This window comes from Zalophus californianus, chromosome 4 (assembly GCF_009762305.2).
Source record: "Zalophus californianus isolate mZalCal1 chromosome 4, mZalCal1.pri.v2, whole genome shotgun sequence".
NCBI classification, from domain to species: domain Eukaryota; kingdom Metazoa; phylum Chordata; class Mammalia; order Carnivora; family Otariidae; genus Zalophus; species Zalophus californianus.
The window spans coordinates 33,163,890-33,181,957 of record NC_045598.1 but is presented as its reverse complement, the minus strand read 5'-3'; the positions used below and the strand labels follow the sequence as shown (position 1 = coordinate 33,181,957).

General features: G+C 38.2%; 1 long non-coding RNA gene across 1 annotated transcript; it reads right to left on the bottom strand.

Moving 5' to 3' along the window:
- Positions 1 to 17: 17 nt before the first annotated feature.
- Positions 18 to 17,994, bottom strand: LOC113915322. The gene is made up of 3 exons (XR_003517619.1): positions 17,939 to 17,994; positions 6,166 to 6,237; positions 18 to 77 (listed from the first exon to the last, which is right to left on the bottom strand). It is a non-coding gene; the product is annotated as an uncharacterized LOC113915322 (long non-coding RNA).
- Between the last annotated feature and the right edge of the window lie 74 nt (positions 17,995 to 18,068).

Genomic DNA, 18,068 nt, shown 5'->3' with positions numbered 1-18,068 from the left:
AACCCAATTTCTTAAAGCCAGAATTTCCTCATCCAGTCTCTGATTATGTTCCCTTGCTTTCTGTAGGTCAACTGAATCTAAAATAGAGAACAGACACAGTTGGCTCAATTGGATCAAAGTTTTAATTTGAGGGACTAACTTTAAAACCAAGGAAGTGCTATTTCCTGCCTTCTCATCAGTCCTACCATGTCTCTGCGTATGTGATTCTCTGCACAGGAGAGCTGCTACACTCTCAAGTCCAGCCCTAGAATATTCTACCAACCTATCCAAAGAGAACAGAACTTTTTTATTATTCACACCAGACTAATGAGCTGGATATTTTGAGAATAGGATTTCCAGCAATAGAGGGTCTTCGAGGAATTGTACTTTTAAAGCAGTGGAACCTACCTCCTAAAAGTTATACAACCGAGAAAATGATCTTCCCATCTTGCTTGGGGTCCTGTCTCTCTTACACACCACATATACTCCTAGACACTTTTCTTTTACTCAGCAACAGCAGGGCCCCACGGATGACAAGTGGTGAGCCATGAGCAGCAAATGGATAGATTTTCCTAGCTAAATCAAGTTCATGCATCAAAACCATCTTTCTGCCTGCACCACAGCCCATAAAATAGTAGTCTACTCTGAGCTTAGCACCTCACGGTAAGACCTGCTCTTTCCAGCGCTCATCAGTTTCAGTATTGCAAACTTGCTGCCCGAGACTTTCCTGAATTTGTGGCTGTTTCTTTTGAGCTACTTCTGCTTATATTTCTCTTATTTTTCTTCTGCTTTAAAGTCTCCTTTGTTTTCCTTCTTCATCGCCTGTTTCCTTCTTCATTGCCTGTTCTTTTAAACTACTTCTGCTCATATTTCTCTTATTTTTCTTCTGCTTTAAAGTGTCCTTTGTTTTCCTTCTTCATCGCCTTCATTAATTATTCCTTGTGTTTTTTTCTTTCTTCATTTTTCTTTTTTCCACTTCTTATTTTTTCTCCCTTAGTATGTAATTTTTTTTTAATTTGAAAAGTGCTGAAAACACAGCAAAAAGAAAAAAAAATCATTCGCAATCCCACTCAGTATGTGCAAGTGGATGTGATATATAATGAGAGAGACAGAGACAGAGACATTTGGTTTTTGGCCTGTGCAGTTTTTTTTAAAGATTTAAACGATGCTACATAATCTGTCTGCAACTTTACCACTTGTGAATATGTCATGGCTGTCTGTACAGGACAACCCTTATAAAGTCACTTTCCATTTCTCATTGGAACTATTTTTAGGTTAGTTTTACTGGTTCTTGCTCTTCCTACAAATGGAATCTTAATATACGTATTTTTTGTGTCAGGCTTCTTTCGCTCAATATATATTTTGGGGATTCCATCTGTCATATTGATAATTTATTCCTCTCTACTCTTTAGTCCATCTTATTCATATACCACTTATATCAGTCTTCATCCAGTCTCTCATTTTGTTCTGCACAGTGCACCATTGTCCAAATGTGCCATAATGTGTGTCACTTTTCCCCTACTGAACAAGATTCGGGTGTGTTGCCAATGCTTTACTCTTATAAACAATTCTAAAATCATTATCCTTGTTTATCAATCTTTAGGCACTTATGACATTATTTCCAAAAAATAAATCCCCAGAAATGGGACAGCTGGATCAGAGGATATGTGCATTTAGAAAATGTAATAGATATTGCCAAATTACTCTTTAAAAAGATTGTACAAAGTTACATTCTGTGCAATGACACTGCCCATTTCTCCACTGAATGTTACCAGAATTTCAGTTTTCATAAATCTCAAAGATGCATTTGAATAATGGCTTGTTTTAAACATTGATTTATTTATTTTAGAGAGAGAGAGAGAGAGTGTGTGTGGGGGGGACAGCCAGAGAGAGAGGGAGAGAGAAACCCAAGCAGACTCCACACTAGGTGCGGAGCCTAATGCAGGGTTCAATCTCACAACACTGAGGTCAGGCCTGAGCTGAAACCAAGAGTGGGACACAACCAACTCCACCACCCTGGTGCTCCAAATAATGACTTGTTTTAAATGCAATATTGTTTTGCTGATCACAAATGGAATATAGGCTTTTTTTAAAAAAGAAAAACTATACAGTTATGTTCAAAGTGAATATTGTCATCTAATCCTTATTCACCACGCTGACCTAAAATAATATCGTTAATACTTAGTAAATATTCTTCAAAATATTTTATATGCATATTCTTCAGACAAGGGTTGTATTAAAAATATTTAACAATTGCTAAAGCATGGGCCCTCGCCTATAAGAACATAGCTCCAGAGAAGAGTGCTAGAGAACTGCCAAGTATTATCCCTTTAGTGGCTGGGAAGACAAGGGGTGGGGAGGAGCTGGGATTGCTGGGGTAGGTGGGAGACAGCTGAAAGACTCAGGGCAGCAGCTATTTACAACTTATACAAAATTATTCCAGTGTCTTTACAACTTTATTGCCATACATTGATGTGTACCACCTCATAGCGGTCCTGTGGACATACACACACAGACACATACACCCAAAAAATAAAAACCAAAATAGCATTATACCACATATATCACTCTACAACTTGCTTTTTTCACTTGATAATATATCATAAACATCTGTTCACATCTGTGCACATAGATCTATGTCCTTATTAATAGATACACAGTCACTTAGTTAGCCAATCCATTGCGGATAAACACAACTTAATTTTTCTACCCCAAAAGTTACTTCTTACTCTCTGTACTTTTACAAGTTCTTCTATAGTCATTAGTGATAATGTAATATCTTCATCTGGTTTTGATATCAAGGTAATACTGACCTCTTAAAAGTTGGAAAGTATTTTGGCTACTTCAATTTTCTGGAAGACTTTATGTAAAATTAGTATTATTAATTAAAAAAAATTTTTTTAGATATCTAAGCCTAGAGTTTTCTTCATGGGAAGATTTTTAACTACAAATTCAATTCCTTTGGCAGATTTCTTCTTGAGTGAGGTTTGGTAGTTTGTCTTTGAAGGAAGGTGTTCATGTCATAATGGTCATCAAATATAGTGGCATAAAGTTGTTCAAAATACTCCCTTATTATCTTTTTGGTCTGTAGAAATGTTCTTTCTATCGTTTCTTATATTGGTGACTTGTTGTCTTCTTTTTTTCATGATCAATCTAATTAGAAGTTTACCAGTGTTATTGATCCTTCCAAAGAACCACTCTTGGTTCCATAATTTACTCTCTTGTGGTTCTGTCTTTAATTTTATTGACTTCCACTCTTATTTTTAATACCCCTTTCATTTCACTTGCTTTGGAATTAATTTGCTCTTCTTATTCTGGGTTTTTAAGGTGAAAGGTTGGATCACTTTGAGTCCTTTCTTGATTTCTGGTATAAGCATTAAATGGTATAAATTCCCATCCAAGCACGGATTTAGTCACTTCCCCCCAAATATTTATATGTTTTTTTTTCATTTTCATTCAAGTTAACTCATGGAAAATATTTTCTAATATCCCTTGTGATTTTTTCTCTGAAGGCATGGCAGTTTAGAAATATCTTGTTTGGCTTCCAAATATTGGGGGATTGTCTAAATATACTTCTGTTATTGATTCTTAGTTTAATTCTATTACGGTCAGAGAACACAATTTGTGTGATTTCAGTTCTTCCACAGAAAGTTGTTTTATGGCTCAGTACGGCCTCTCCTTGTGAATGTTCCATGTGTACTTGAAAAGAACCTGTGATTTGATGGAGTTTTCTATAATTATCAATTGGTCATATTGGCCGGTACTATTCTTAAGTCTTTATCCTTACTGATTTTGTTTTCTTGTTTTATCAGTTACTAAGGAAGCAGTGCTCATGTTATAATTGTATTCATGTATTTTTGAAAAGGAGGGTTAATAATCTTTTTTTTCTTTTTTTTTTTGTAAAGACTTTATTTATTTATTTGACAGAGAGAGACACAGCAAGAGAGGGAACACAAGCAGGGGGAGTGGGAGAGGGAGAAGCAGGCTTCCCGCTGAGCAGGGAGCCCGATGTGGGACTCGATCCCAGGACCCTGGGATCATGACCTGAGCCGAAGGCAGATGCTTAACGACTGAGCCACCCAGATGCCCGAGGGTTAATAATCTTCATCACCAATTACAATGTGTGGGGTTCTTTTTCCCCACACATCCAGGCAATTCTTGGACACTAGCCAGGTATCTTATAATTCAACTCAATTCTGACACTATCTAGCTCGAGACAGCAGCAGATTCCACAGGTAAGGGCTAAGTCCCACAAGAATGCCCACCACTTAAGATGCCAATGACAAACCCATCTTGTTACCTGTGCTTCTGACTGACTGGTTATAAACCAGAGGTTGCCACGACCCCCATCTTCGTTTGATTAATTTTTTAGAGTGGCTCACAGAATTTAGAGAAACATTTTACTCACCAGATTACCAGTTTATTATAAGAATAGCCAGATGGGAGAGATGCATGGGGCAAAGTATTAAGAAAAAGGATCAGGAGCTTCCATATCCTCTCTGTGCACACCACTGTTGCCAAATATCCATGTGGTCACCAACCCAGAAAGCTCTCCAGACCCTATCTTTTTGGGTTTTTATAAAGGTTTCATTCATAGGCATGATTGACAAAATCACTGGCCATTGCTGACTGAACTCAATCGCTAGCCACTGTCCTCTTCCAGCCTCTGGTAACCTAGGGGCTTTCCAAAAGTCCTCATTAACATAACAAAAGACAATTTTTATCACTCCCATCACAAGAAATTTCAAGGGTTTTAGAAGCTTTGTGCCAGAAACAGGGCCAACATGACAAATGAATGGATAAAGAAGATGTGGTGTATACACACACACACACACACACACACTGGATTATTATGCAGCCATCAGAAAATGAAATCTTGCCATTTGCAACAATGTGGTTGGAACTAGAGGGTATTACGCTAAGTGAAATAAGTCAATCAGAGAAAGACAATTATCATATGATCTCACTGATACGTGGAATTTAAGAAACAAAACAGAGGATCATAGGGGAAGAGAAGAAAAAATAAAACAAGATGAAACTAGAGAGGGAGACAAACCATAAGAGACTCTTAATCATAGGAAACAAACTGAGGGTTGTTGGAGGGGAGGGAGGTGGGGGGATGGGGTAACTGGGTGATGAGCATTAAGGAGGGCATGTAATGAGCACTAGGTATATATGAGACTGATGAATCACAGACCTGTACCTCTGAAACCAATAAAACATTATATGTTAATTAATTGAATTACAATAAAAATTTTAAAAAAAGAAGCAGAGACAAAGACCAAATATATATTTCTTATAAATCACAATATCACTGGGAAACCTAGTTTTAGAATTATTTAAAATGGGTAACATGCTATGGACTCTGGGAAACAAACTGAGGGTTTCAGAGGGGAGGGGGGTGGAGGGATGGGTTAGCCGGGTGGTGGGTATTAAGGAGGGCACGTATTGCAATGAGCACTGGGTGTTATACGCAAACAATGAATCATGGTACACTATATCAAAAATTAATGTAGTACTGTATGGTGACTAACTAACTAACTAACTAACTAACTAACTAAATAAATAAATAAATAAAACGGGTAACATGTTTTTAATTATTTTTGTAGTTGCTACCATTATAACACTTAAATTTTGTTGTATTATTTATAGCTGGTAACATTTGTACATAGTCAAACTAGGGTCAGATTAACAAATTCACCAGGGATTACAAGTCTGTTGGCTTCTGGGTGAACAAATCTGTGTGAGGTATTGTTAAATTCATCATAAGGTGTTTTGATCTCAGTGGTAAGATATGTATTATTTGTGTTGACTACAGGTTTTGGAGTCAGATATATATGGGTTCAAATACCAGCTCTACATTACTTAATTCGTTAATACTTAATGTAGCTAATGGATAACTCACTTAACCTTGCCATAACTCAGCTTCTTTGTCTTTGAAATGGGAATAATAATACTCACTACTTGGAATTGTTGTGAGGATTAGAGTTAATACATACATATAAGGCACCCAGTACTTAGTAAGCAATAAGTGGTACTAGTAGTTATAGTAGTAGGAATAAGTAATAACAGTGGCAATAATAGTGCTTTCTTATTATTATTAAGGATATTATGTTAAAACATGTATAATAAACTTATTGTTTAATGTATTATTAAATATTACATCTGCTGACATGCATGACTCACCATTTTCTTTCAGTTTTGTCAAATTTTCTTTCAGTTTCTCAATTTCTAGCTGAGCCTTCTCAAGGGCAGAATCTAAAGAAAAAAGAAAATATTTCTGTAAGGAGCAAATGGTTAGTGTAATGATCAAATTTAAAATGATTCTCTTTCTTCGGAACACTCCCTTTCTGCTGATTGTCCTTTCAGTTTCTACATAAATGTCACCTCCAGGAAACTTTTCCAGACTCCTTCTCTTAGTGTTCCTACTGCATCCTATCATTATTCCTGATTATGTGATCATATACCAAACTCAAATTATGTAATATTTCTGTTTCCCTAACTAGAGTCCATGTTGAAGAGCTTGGACCACTATACTCAATAGGAGCAACGAAACTTTTTAAGCACGGTATTATCAGCTTCAATTAAACTCAGAAATACTTAAAATTAATTCCTGCAATTAGTAATATGTAGAATTTTACCAGTAGTGGGGCACCTGCAATGGCTGATTTAAGCGCAGGTCATGATCTCAGGGTCATGAGATCAAGCCTCGAACTGGGCTCTGCATTCAACAGGGAGTCTATTTGAGATTCTCTCTCTTCCTCTCCCTCTGCCCCTCCCCCACACCATACATGCAATCTCTCCAAATAAAATAAATCTTTTTTTAAAAAAGAATTTCACCAGTTGTTGCTAGAAATATCAAGACAACAAAATTTCAGGAAATACCTTTTGATACCATTCAAGAATTATATGAAGATGGCAGAATGGTATAGGGCAAGAACATGGGGCTTTGGAGGCAACTGGATTTGGGTTCTCTAATCCAGGTTTTATCACTTTGCCTCCTGAGATCTAGTCATTACCAGTGATATGTTTGGTGGGCTTCCGAAGAACCTCCCAGAAATAAGAGACTAACGTGAACCTTATAAGAGGTCATTCCTAATCACAAAGTAAATACATTGGCACAATTGTGCATGTTTTATTATTACTCCCAAAACACTCAATTCTTCAGACTAAATCCCAGTCGAATCTACCAGATTCAGCTAAAATTATATTCCTGACCATAACAATACTATTTCTGCCACTGCTGACAACAGCAGCAGCTACTAGTGTCAGATATATTAACATCAGAACAAATCTTCAAAGTAAATATTAGCATTCCCATTTTTAAGGAGGCTCAGAAAAATTAAGCAACTTGCTCAGTGTCACACAACTAGTAAGTGGTAAAGCTGGGATCTGCACTCAGGTCTGCTTGAGTACACTGTGCCAGAGCTGTGAGAATAGCTGCTGTTTTACTAAAACAATGGTTTTCCAATGTGTTCGTCTATGAAGGAAGGGAATAGAATGATAGCAGGTGGAAGGATGTTCCAGAAAGAGGGAAAGCATAAGTGAAGGAGAGAGGGTAGGAGAGAACATTGAGTGCTCTGGGAACTACATGTAGTCTAATATTGCTTGGGCCTACAGTGCAAAAGATTATGGGAAATGTGGGATATGAAGCTGGATAGATAGGCAAGGGCCAAACCAGGAAGTCCTTAGACAGCTGAGAATTTTACAGGGGCACCTGGGTGGCTCAGTCGTTACACGTCTGCCTTCGGCTCAGGTCATGATCCCAGGGTCCTGGAATCGAGCCCCATATCCGGCTCCCTGCTTGATGGGAAGCCTGTTTCTCCCTCTCCCACTCCCCCTGCTTGTGTTCCCTCTCTTGCTGTGTCTCTCTCTGTCAAATAAATAAATAAAATCTTAAAAAAAATCTTTAAAAAGTAATAATAATTCCTTTAAATTTAAAAAAATTCATCTTTTTATTTCAATTTATTTATTGATGAATACTCTAAATATCTGATACGAATTCTTTTTTATTCTTAAAAAAATCTTTGTTGTTATCCAAAATTTTTAATTCCCATCCAAATTTTTGGATATGATATAGAGAGAGCTAGAAAATAAACTAAAATAGAGTACTTCATCCAAAAGAGTCATTTTGGGGGCACATGGGTGGCGTGCCCTTCAGCTCAGGTCATGATCTTGGGGTCCTGGGATCCAGCCCTGCATCAGGATCACTGCTCAGTAGGAAGTTTGCTTCTCCTTTTCCCTCTGCCCCTCTCCCCTGCTCCTGCTCTCTCTCTTTCAAATAAATAAAATCTTTAAAAATAAATAAATAAATAAATCAGTTTGTTTAAAGAAGTAGACTAATAGTTGGTAAACACTGTCATATAACACAGTTACCTAGAAATACATTCTGACTTATAAACTGATGACTCAAGAAGTTATACATAGGGCACACATTGGTACTAATTTATTTTATTTTTTGATACTACATATATTTTTAAAGGACTTGCTAATTCAGCTTCCCAACAGTCCCCCAGTATACTTACTGGGGAGACAGCTTTCAGTTAATAGTTTAGGATCTACCAGACTAATCAACTGCTGATGGAAGAGGGGGCCATGTGATGGTGTTGTGTCCAAATGTAACTAAGAGGAATGGGTGTCCTGCTTTACCTTTCTCCTTCTGTATTGCAAGCAGCAAAGACTGCTTCTCATCATACTCACACAGTCAAATTTCTTTTCTTTATTTAAAATTGGGTGTATACAATGGAATATTATGCAGCCATAAAAAGGAATGAGATCTTGCCATTTGCAGTGACATGGATGGAACTGGAGGGTGTTATGCTGAGTGAAATAAGTCAATCAGAGAAAGACATGTATCATATGACCTCACTGATATGAGGAATTCTTAATCTCAGGAAACAAACTGAGTGTTGCTGGAGTGGTGGGGGGTGGGAGGGATGGGGTGGCTGGGTGACAGACAGTGGGTAGGGTATGTGCTATGGTGAGCGTTGTGAATTGTGCAAAACTGTTGAATCACAGATCTGTCCTTCTGAAACAAATAATGCAACATATGTTAAGAAAAAAGAAAAAGAAGAAGATAGCAGGAGGGGAAGAATGAAGGGGAGTAAGTCAGAGGGGGAGATGAACCATGAGAGATGATGGACTCCGAAAAACAAACTGAGGGTTCTAGAGGGGAGGAGGGTAGGGGGATGGGTTAGCCTGGTGATGGGTATTAAAGAGGGCACATTCTGCGTGGAGGACTGGGTGTTATGCACAAACAATGAATCATGGAACACTACATCAAAAACTAATGATGTAATGTATGGTGATTAACATAACAATAAAAAATTAAAAAAAAATTGGGTGTATAGCTTGCATACAGTAAAATTCACCCTTTTAGGTGTACAGTTCAGTGAATTGTGACAAATATAATGGTGTACCCACCAACCCTATCAGGATATAGAACAATCCCATATTCCAAAAATTTCATTTGTGTTCACTGTTGAAAACACATACCTTTTTTAAAAAATATTTTATTTATTTATTTGACACAGAGAGAGAGAGAGAGAGCACAAGCAGGGGGAGCAGGCAGAGGGAGAGAGAGAAGCAGGCTCCCTACTGAATAAAGAGCCCAATGCAGGACTTGATCCCAGGACCCTGGGATCATGACCTGAGCCGAAGGCAGACGCTCAACCGACAGAGCCACCCAGGTGCCCTTAAAACACATTCTTAACAAAATTTCAACCCTCCTGATATTCTTTGTTTTTAAATCCATATCAATTTGGCAGAATCTTTACTGTTTTAACATTTAACACTTTAAAGATATGATCCTAAAGTAACCTATATACTGCATTTGAAAATTGGCCTAATTTCTTAATCATTGTAAATTACAAATATAGAAAGGGGATAATTTTTAAAGTTTAAACTTTATGCTAAAATAAATTGTTGATAAAGGGAAGATTTAAATATAAACAATTAAAGCATAAAAGCACAATAAAACACTATAGGGATGAACACTTTAAAAAACCTTGTAGTGATATAGAAAAGGCTTTTATAGGAGGAGCAAGATGGCGGAGGAGTAGGAGACCTAAATTTTGTCTGGTCTCAGGAATTCAGCTGGATAGGGATCAAACCATTTTGAACACCTACGAACTCAACAGGAGATCGGAGAAGAGAATAGCAACAACTCTCTGAACAGAAAAGCAACCACTTTCTGGAAGGTAGGACATGCAGAGAAGTGAATCCAAGGCAATATTTGGGAAGATAGACAGCAGGGGGAGGGAACCTCCGTCAGCCACTACTGGCAAGTGATAGAGTCATGGAGCACAAAATCGGAAATTTTAGAAGTCTATTCCACTGAGGGATGTCGCTCCAGTGGCAAGCGGGGGTTGGGGGGGGGGTTGGAACCTGACAGTGTGGTCTCAGGACCCTCGGGGTCACAGAAATCAGGGGGTGCCTGAGTGTGGCAGAGCTCCCAGGTATCGGAGCAGGGAAGCTGGCTGCAGAGACAGAGCTGAGGAGTGGGCTCTCAGCTCGGGGTTGCCATAAACCATGATTCAGGGCACAGTCTGGCCACTTCTCTTCCAGCAGGGACCCAACAAGTGGCAGATCCAGGGAGACTCCCCTTCCCCCCCTCCACCCCGGGAGGAGCAGCCCGGGAGCGCACTGCAGGAATCGGCTGGGTTTGGAGACTCCAAACGGGGTCGTGTGCCAGAGATAGAAATGCTTGGTCACAGGCTGGGTGAGCACGGAGTGTGGGCAGAGACCGGGGAGTTGGGAGTGATTGACTGCTTTTCTCTGGGGGCGCACTGAAGAGTGGGGCCCCGAGTTCTCAGCTCCTCCAGGGCGGAGATTGGGAGGCCGGCATTTTCACTCTTGTCCTCCAAAGCCGTATGGAAAGCTTGCAGGGAACAAAAGCTCCCAAGAGCAAACCCGAGCAGATTACTTAGCCCAGACCCGGCAAGGATGGGGCAATTCCACCTCCAGCAAAGACATTTGAGAACCACTGCGACAGGCCCCTGCCCCAGAAGCAAGACCAGCCAGCCAAGACCAAGTTTACCGATCAATGAGAATGGCAGAACTCCAGCAATAGGGGAATACAGCACATAGAATTCATGGCTTTTTTCCCATGATTGTTTAGTCTTTCAAAGTTCATTTTTTAAATTTTCTTTTTTTCCTTTTTCTATTTATTTTTGAATTTTTCTTTTTCCCTTTTTCAACCAACATCTTATCAATCCCTTTTTTCAATATCTTTTTTATTTTTCATTTTTAGAGTCAAATTCTATCCCTTCATTATAGTTAACCTTATTTTTGGTATATATATAAGTTGTTCTCTCTTTAAAATTTTGGGAGACAGTTTCTTCTAAGAGACCAAAATATACCCTAAATCTATAGTGTATGGCTTTGTTCTAGTCTCCTGCCTGATCACATTCTCTCTTTTTTTGTTTTTGTTTTTTTAAATTTCTCTTCTTTCTTTTTCAACCAACTTCTTATCTTATCAATTCCTTTTATAAAATCTTATAATTTTCATCTTTAGAGTCATATTCCATCCTTTCATATTTACCCTTATTTATGTACATATATAAGTTTGTCTTTCTTTAAAATTTTGGGAGGCAGTTTCTTCTAACAGACCAAAATATGCCCAAAATCTAGTGTGTGGCACTGATCTGCTCATCAGCCTGATCATATTTGATCATATTCTTTTTTTTTTCTTTTTTCTTTCTTTCCCTTTCTTTTCCCGTGGTTTGAGGTCTCTTCTGATTTGCTTAGTGTATATTTTTCTGGGGTCATTGTTACCCTGTTAGCATTTTGTTCTCCCACTCATCTATTCTCCTCTGGACAAAATAACAAGATGGAAAAACTCACCTCAAAAAAAAGAACAAGAGGCAGTACCAACTGCCAGGGACCTAATCCATATGGACATTATTAAGATGTTGGAACTAGAGTTCAGAATGACGATTATAAAGATACTAGCTAGGCTTGAAAAACGCATGGATGATAATAAAGAAACCCTTTCTGGAGAAATAAAAGAGCTAAAATCTAACCAAGTCGAAATCAAAAAGGCTATTAATGAGGTGCAATCAAAACTGGAGGTTCTAACTGCTAGGATAAATAAGGCAGAAGAGAGAATTAGTGATATAGAAGACCAAACAATGGAGAATAAAGAAGCCGAGAAAAAGAGAGATAAACAACTACTGGATCACAAGGGCAGAATTCGAGAGATAAGTGATACCGTAAGACAAAACAATATTAGAATAATTGGGATCCTAGAAGACGAAGAAAGAGAGAGAGGGGCAGAAGGTATATTGGACCAAATTATAGCAGAGAGTTTCCCTAATTTGGGGAAGGAAACAGGCATCAAAATCCAGGAGGCACAGAGAACCCACCTCAAAATCAATAAAAATAGGTCAAAACCCCGACATCTAATAGTAAAACTCACAAGTCTCAGAGACAAAGAGAAAATCCTGAAAGCAGCTCGGGACAAGAGGTCTGTAACCTACAATGATAGAAACATTAGATTGGCAGCAGACCTATCCACAGAGACCTGGCAGGCCAGAAAGGACTGGCATGATATATTCAGAGCACTAAACGAGAAAAATATGCAGCCAAGAATACTATATCCAGCTCGGCTGTCATTGAAAATTGAAGGAGAGATAAAAAGCTTCCGGGACAAACAAAAACTAAAAGAATTTTCAACACCAAACCAGCCCTACAAGAAATATTGAGAGGGGGTTTCTAAGTAAGGAGAGAGCCTAAAAGTAACATACACCAGAAAGGGACAGAGACAATACTCAATAACAGTCACCTTACAGGCAATATAATCACACTAAATTCATATCTTTCAATAGTTACGCTGAATGTAAATGGGCTAAATGCCCCAATCAAAAGACACAGGGTATCAGACTGGATTAAAAAAAAAAAAAGACCCATCGATATGCTGTCTACAAGAGACTCATTTTAGACCCAAAGATACCTCCAGATGGAAAGTGAGGGGGTGGAAAACCATTTACCATGCTAATGGACATCAAAAAAAAAAGCTGGGGTGGCAATCCTTATATCAGACAAATTAGATTTTAAACCAAAGACTATAATAAGAGATGAGGAAGGGCATTATATCATACTTAAAAGGTCTATCCAACAAGAAGATCTAACAATTGTAAATATCTATGCCCCTAACACGGGAGCAGCCAATTATATAAGCCAATTAATAACAAAATCAAAGAAACACATTGACAACAATACAGTAAGTGTAGGGGACTTTAACACCCCCTCACTGAAATGGACAGATCATCCAAGCAAAAGATCAACAAGGAAAAAAAGACTTTAAATGACACACTGGACCAGATGGACTTCATAGATATATTCAGAACATGCCATCTCAAAGCAACAGAATATACATTATTCTCTAGTACCCATGGAACATTCTCCAGAATAGATCACATCCTAGGTCACAAATCAGGTCTCAGCTGGTACCAAAAGAATGGGACCATTCCCTGCATATTCTTGGACCACAATGCTTTGAAACTAGAAATCAATCACAAGAGGAAAGTTGGAAAGAACTCAAATACATGGAGGCTAAAGAGCATGCTACTAAAGAATGAATGGGTCAACCAGGAAATTAAAGAAGAATTAAAAAAGTTCATGGAAACAAATGAAAATGAAAACACAACTGTTCAAAATCTTTGGGATGCAGCAAAGGCGGTCCTAGGAGGAAAGTATATAGCAATACAAGCCTTTCTCAAAAAAAAAGAAAGTTCTCAAATACATAACCTAACCACACACATAAAGGAGCTGGAGAAAGAACAGCAAATAAAGCCTAAACCCAGCAGGAGAAGAGAAATAGTAAAGAGCAGAGCAGAAATCAATGAAATAGAAACCAAAAGAACAGTAGAAGAGATCAACGAAATGGAGCTGGTTCTTTGAAAGAATTAATAAGATTGATAAACCCCTGGCCAGACTTATCAAAAAGAAAAAGGAAAGGACCCAAATCAACAAAATCATGAATGAAAGAGGAGAGATCACAACCAACACCAAAGAAATACAAATAATTATAAGAACATATTATGAGCAACTATATGCCAGCAAATTAGATAATCTGGAAGAAATGGATGCATTCCTAGAGACGTATAAGCTACCAAAACTGAACCAGGAGGAAATAGAAAACCTGAACAGACCCATAACCACTAAGGAAATTGAAGCATTAATCAAAAAATCTCCCAACAAACAAGAGTCCAGGGCCAGATGCCTTCCCAGGGGAATTCTACCAAACATTTAAAGAAGAATTAATACCTATTCTTCTGAAACTGTTCCAAAAAATAGAAATGGAAGGAAAACTTCCAAACTCATTTTATGAGGCCACCATTACCTTGATCCCAAAACCAAACAGAGACCCCATCAAAAAGGAGAATTACAGACCAATATCCATGATGAACATGGATGCCAAAATTCTCACCAAAATACTAGCCAATAGGATCCAACAGTACATTGAGAGGATTATTCACCACGACGAAGTGGGATTTATTCCTGGGCTGCAAGGTTGGTTCAACATCCGCAAATCAATCAATGTGATACAATACATTAATAAAAGAAAGAACAAGAACCACATGAACCAATGCAGAAAAAGCATTTGACAAAGTACAGCATCCTTTCTTGATTAAAACTCTTCAGAGTATAGGGATAGAGAGTACATACCTCAATATCATAAAAGCCATCTATGAAAAACCCACAGCAAATATCATTCTCAATGGGGAAAAACTGAGAGCTTTCCCCCTAAGGTCAGGAACATGGCATGGATGTCCACCATCACCACTGCTATTCAGCATAGTACTAGAAGGCCCAACCAAAGCAATCAGACAACAAAAAGAAATAAAAGGCATCTGAATTGGTAAAGTCAAACTCTCATTCTTTGCAGATGATATGATACTTTATGTGGAAAACCCAAAAGACTCCACCCCACAACTTCTAGAACTCATACAGGAATTCAGTAAAGTGGCAGGATATAAAATCAATGCACAGAAATCAGTTGCATTTCTATACACCAACAACAAGACAGAAGAAAGAGAAATTAAGGAGTCAATCCCATTTACAACTGCACCCAAAACCATAAGATACCTAGGAATAAATCTAACCAAAGAGACAAAGAATCTGTACTCAGAAAACTATAAAATACTCATGAAAGAAATTGAGGAAGACACAAAGAAATGGAAAAACGTTCCATGCTCATGGATTGGAGGAACAAACATTGTGAAGATGTCAATGCTACCTGGAGCAATCTACACATTTAATGCAATCCCTATCAAAATACCATCCACTTTTTTCAAAGAAATGGAACAAATAATCCTAAAATTTGTATGGAACCAGAAAAGACCTCGAATAACCAGAGGAATGTTGAAAAAGAAAAGCAAAGCTGATGGCGTCACAATTCTGGACTTCAAGCTCTATTACAAAGCTGTAATCATCAAGACAGTACAGTACTGGCACAAAAACAGACACATAGATCAATGGAACAGAATAGAGAGCCCAGAAATGGACCCTCAACTCTATGGTCAACTAATCTTCAACAAAGCAGGAAAGAATGTCCAATGGAAAAAAGACAGTCTCTTCAACAAATGGTGTTGGAAAAATTGGACAGCCACATGCAAAAGAATGAAACTGGACCATTTCCTTATACCAGACACAAAAATAGACTCAAAATGGATGAAAGACCTAAACATGAGACAGGAGTCCATCAAAATCCTAAAGGAGAACACAGGCAGCAACCTCTTTGACCTCAGCCGCAGCAACTTCTTCCTAGAAACATTGCCAAAGGCAAGGGAAGCAAGGGCAAAAATGAACTATTGGGACTTCATCAAGATAAAAAGCTTTTGCACAGCAAAGGAAACAGTCCACAAAATCAAAAGAAAACCGACAGAATGGGAGAAGATATTTGCAAATGACACATCAGATAAAGGGCTAGTATCCAAAATCGATAAAGAACTTATCAAACTCAACACCCAAAGAACAAATAATCCAATCAAGAAGTGGGCAGAAGACATGAACAGACACTTTTCCAAAGAAGACATCCAAATGGCCAACAGACACATGAAAAAGTGCTCAACATCGCTTGGCTCTGGGAAATCCAAATCAAAACATCAATGAGATACCTCCTCACACCAGTCAGAATGGCTAAAATTAACAAGTCAGGAAATGACAGATGTTGGCAAGGATGCAGAGAAAGGGGAACCCTCCTACACTGCTGGTGGGAATGCAAGCTGGTGTAATCACTCTGGAAAACAGTATGGAGGTGCCTCAAAAAGTTGAAAATAGAGCTACCGTATGACCCAGCAATCACACTATTGGGTATTTTCCCCAGCGATACAAATGTAGTGATCTGAAGGGGTACGTGCACCCCGACGTTTATAGCAGCAATGTCCACAATAGCCAAACTATGGAAAGAGCCAAGATGTCCATCAACAGATGAATGGATAAAGAAGATGTGGTGTATATATATACCACGGAATATTATGCAGCCATCAAAAAAACACACACACGAAATCTTGCCATTTGCCAACGACGTGGATAGAACTAGAGGGTATTATGCTAAGCGAAATAAGTCAATCAGAGAAGTACGTGTATCATATGATCTTACTGATATGAGGAATTCTTAATCTCAGGAAACAAACTGAGGGTTGCTGGAGTGGTGGGGGGTGGGAGGGATGGGGTAGTTGGGTGATGGACATTGGGGAAGGTATGTGCTATGGTGAGTGCTGTGAATTGTGTAAGAGTGATGAATCACAGACCTGTACCCCTGAAACAAATAACATATTATATGTTAAAAAAAAAAAAGAAGAAAGTAGGAAGAGAAAAATGAAGAGGGGAAAATCGGAGGGGTGATGAACCATGAGAGACTATGGACTCTGAGAAACAAACTGAGGGTTCTAGAGGGGCGGGGGTGGGGGGATGGGTTAGCCCGGTGATGGGTATTAAAGAGGGCAACGTACTGCATGGAGCACTGGGTGTTAATACGTAAACAATGAATCATGGAACACTACATCAAAAACTAATGATGTATTGTATGGTAATTAACATAACAAAATAAAATTTAAAAAAAGATATGGCATTAACAGCACAATCTGTGAAAGAAATACTTGATAAATGGGACTTCATTAAAATTAAAAACTTATGCTCTGTGAAAGACACCATCAAGAAAAGGAAAAGGCAAAGAAACCACAGCCTGGGAGAAAAAATTTGCAAAAAATGCATCTGCTAAACCTTTACCCCCTCCAAAAAAGCCTCTTAAAACTCAACAATAAGAAAACAACCCAACAAAAAATGGGCAAAAGAACAATATAGAAAATGGATATTTCAGTCATGAATGATGAAGGGTTCTAGAGATCTTCTGTACAACCTTGTGCTTATAGTTAACATACTGTACTGTACATGTAAAATTTATTAAGTGTATAGTCTCATGTGTTTTTAACCACAAAAAAATCACAGAAATAAATACATTACAAACATGTCCATTAATGGGAAAAAAAAAGAGAAAAGGCTTTTTACACATGAAAACCCAGAAGCCATACAGAATAACTCTGTTAAACCCAAATTGATAAATATTAGCATTTCTATATGGCAAAAAACCCCAATATAACATTTATAACCAATAGAAGGCTCATATCCATAATATATATAGAATTAAAAAATTTTTCTTCACTAAGTAACACCTATGCCAATGTGGGGTTCAACTCATGATCCCGAATTCAAGAGTCACATGCTCTATGGACTGAGCCAGCCAGGTGCCCCAGAAGTACATAATTTTTACAAATTAATCAAAGATATAACCCAATAGAAAAATATACACACGACTTAAGCAGGTACTTCACAAAATAGTATATCCAAATGAGCAACAACAACAGTAACAACAAATTATGACAGGGTTTTCAACTTCATCAGCCATCAGGGAAATGCAAATTAAAGCCGTAACTAAATACCATGACACACTTACCAGAAAAGGCAGAGTTAGGGCGCCTGGGTGGCTCAGTTGGTTAAACGACTGCCTTCGGCTCAGGTCATGATCCTGGAGTCCCAGGATTGAGTCCCACATCGGGCTCCCTGCTCAGCAGGGAGTCTGCTTC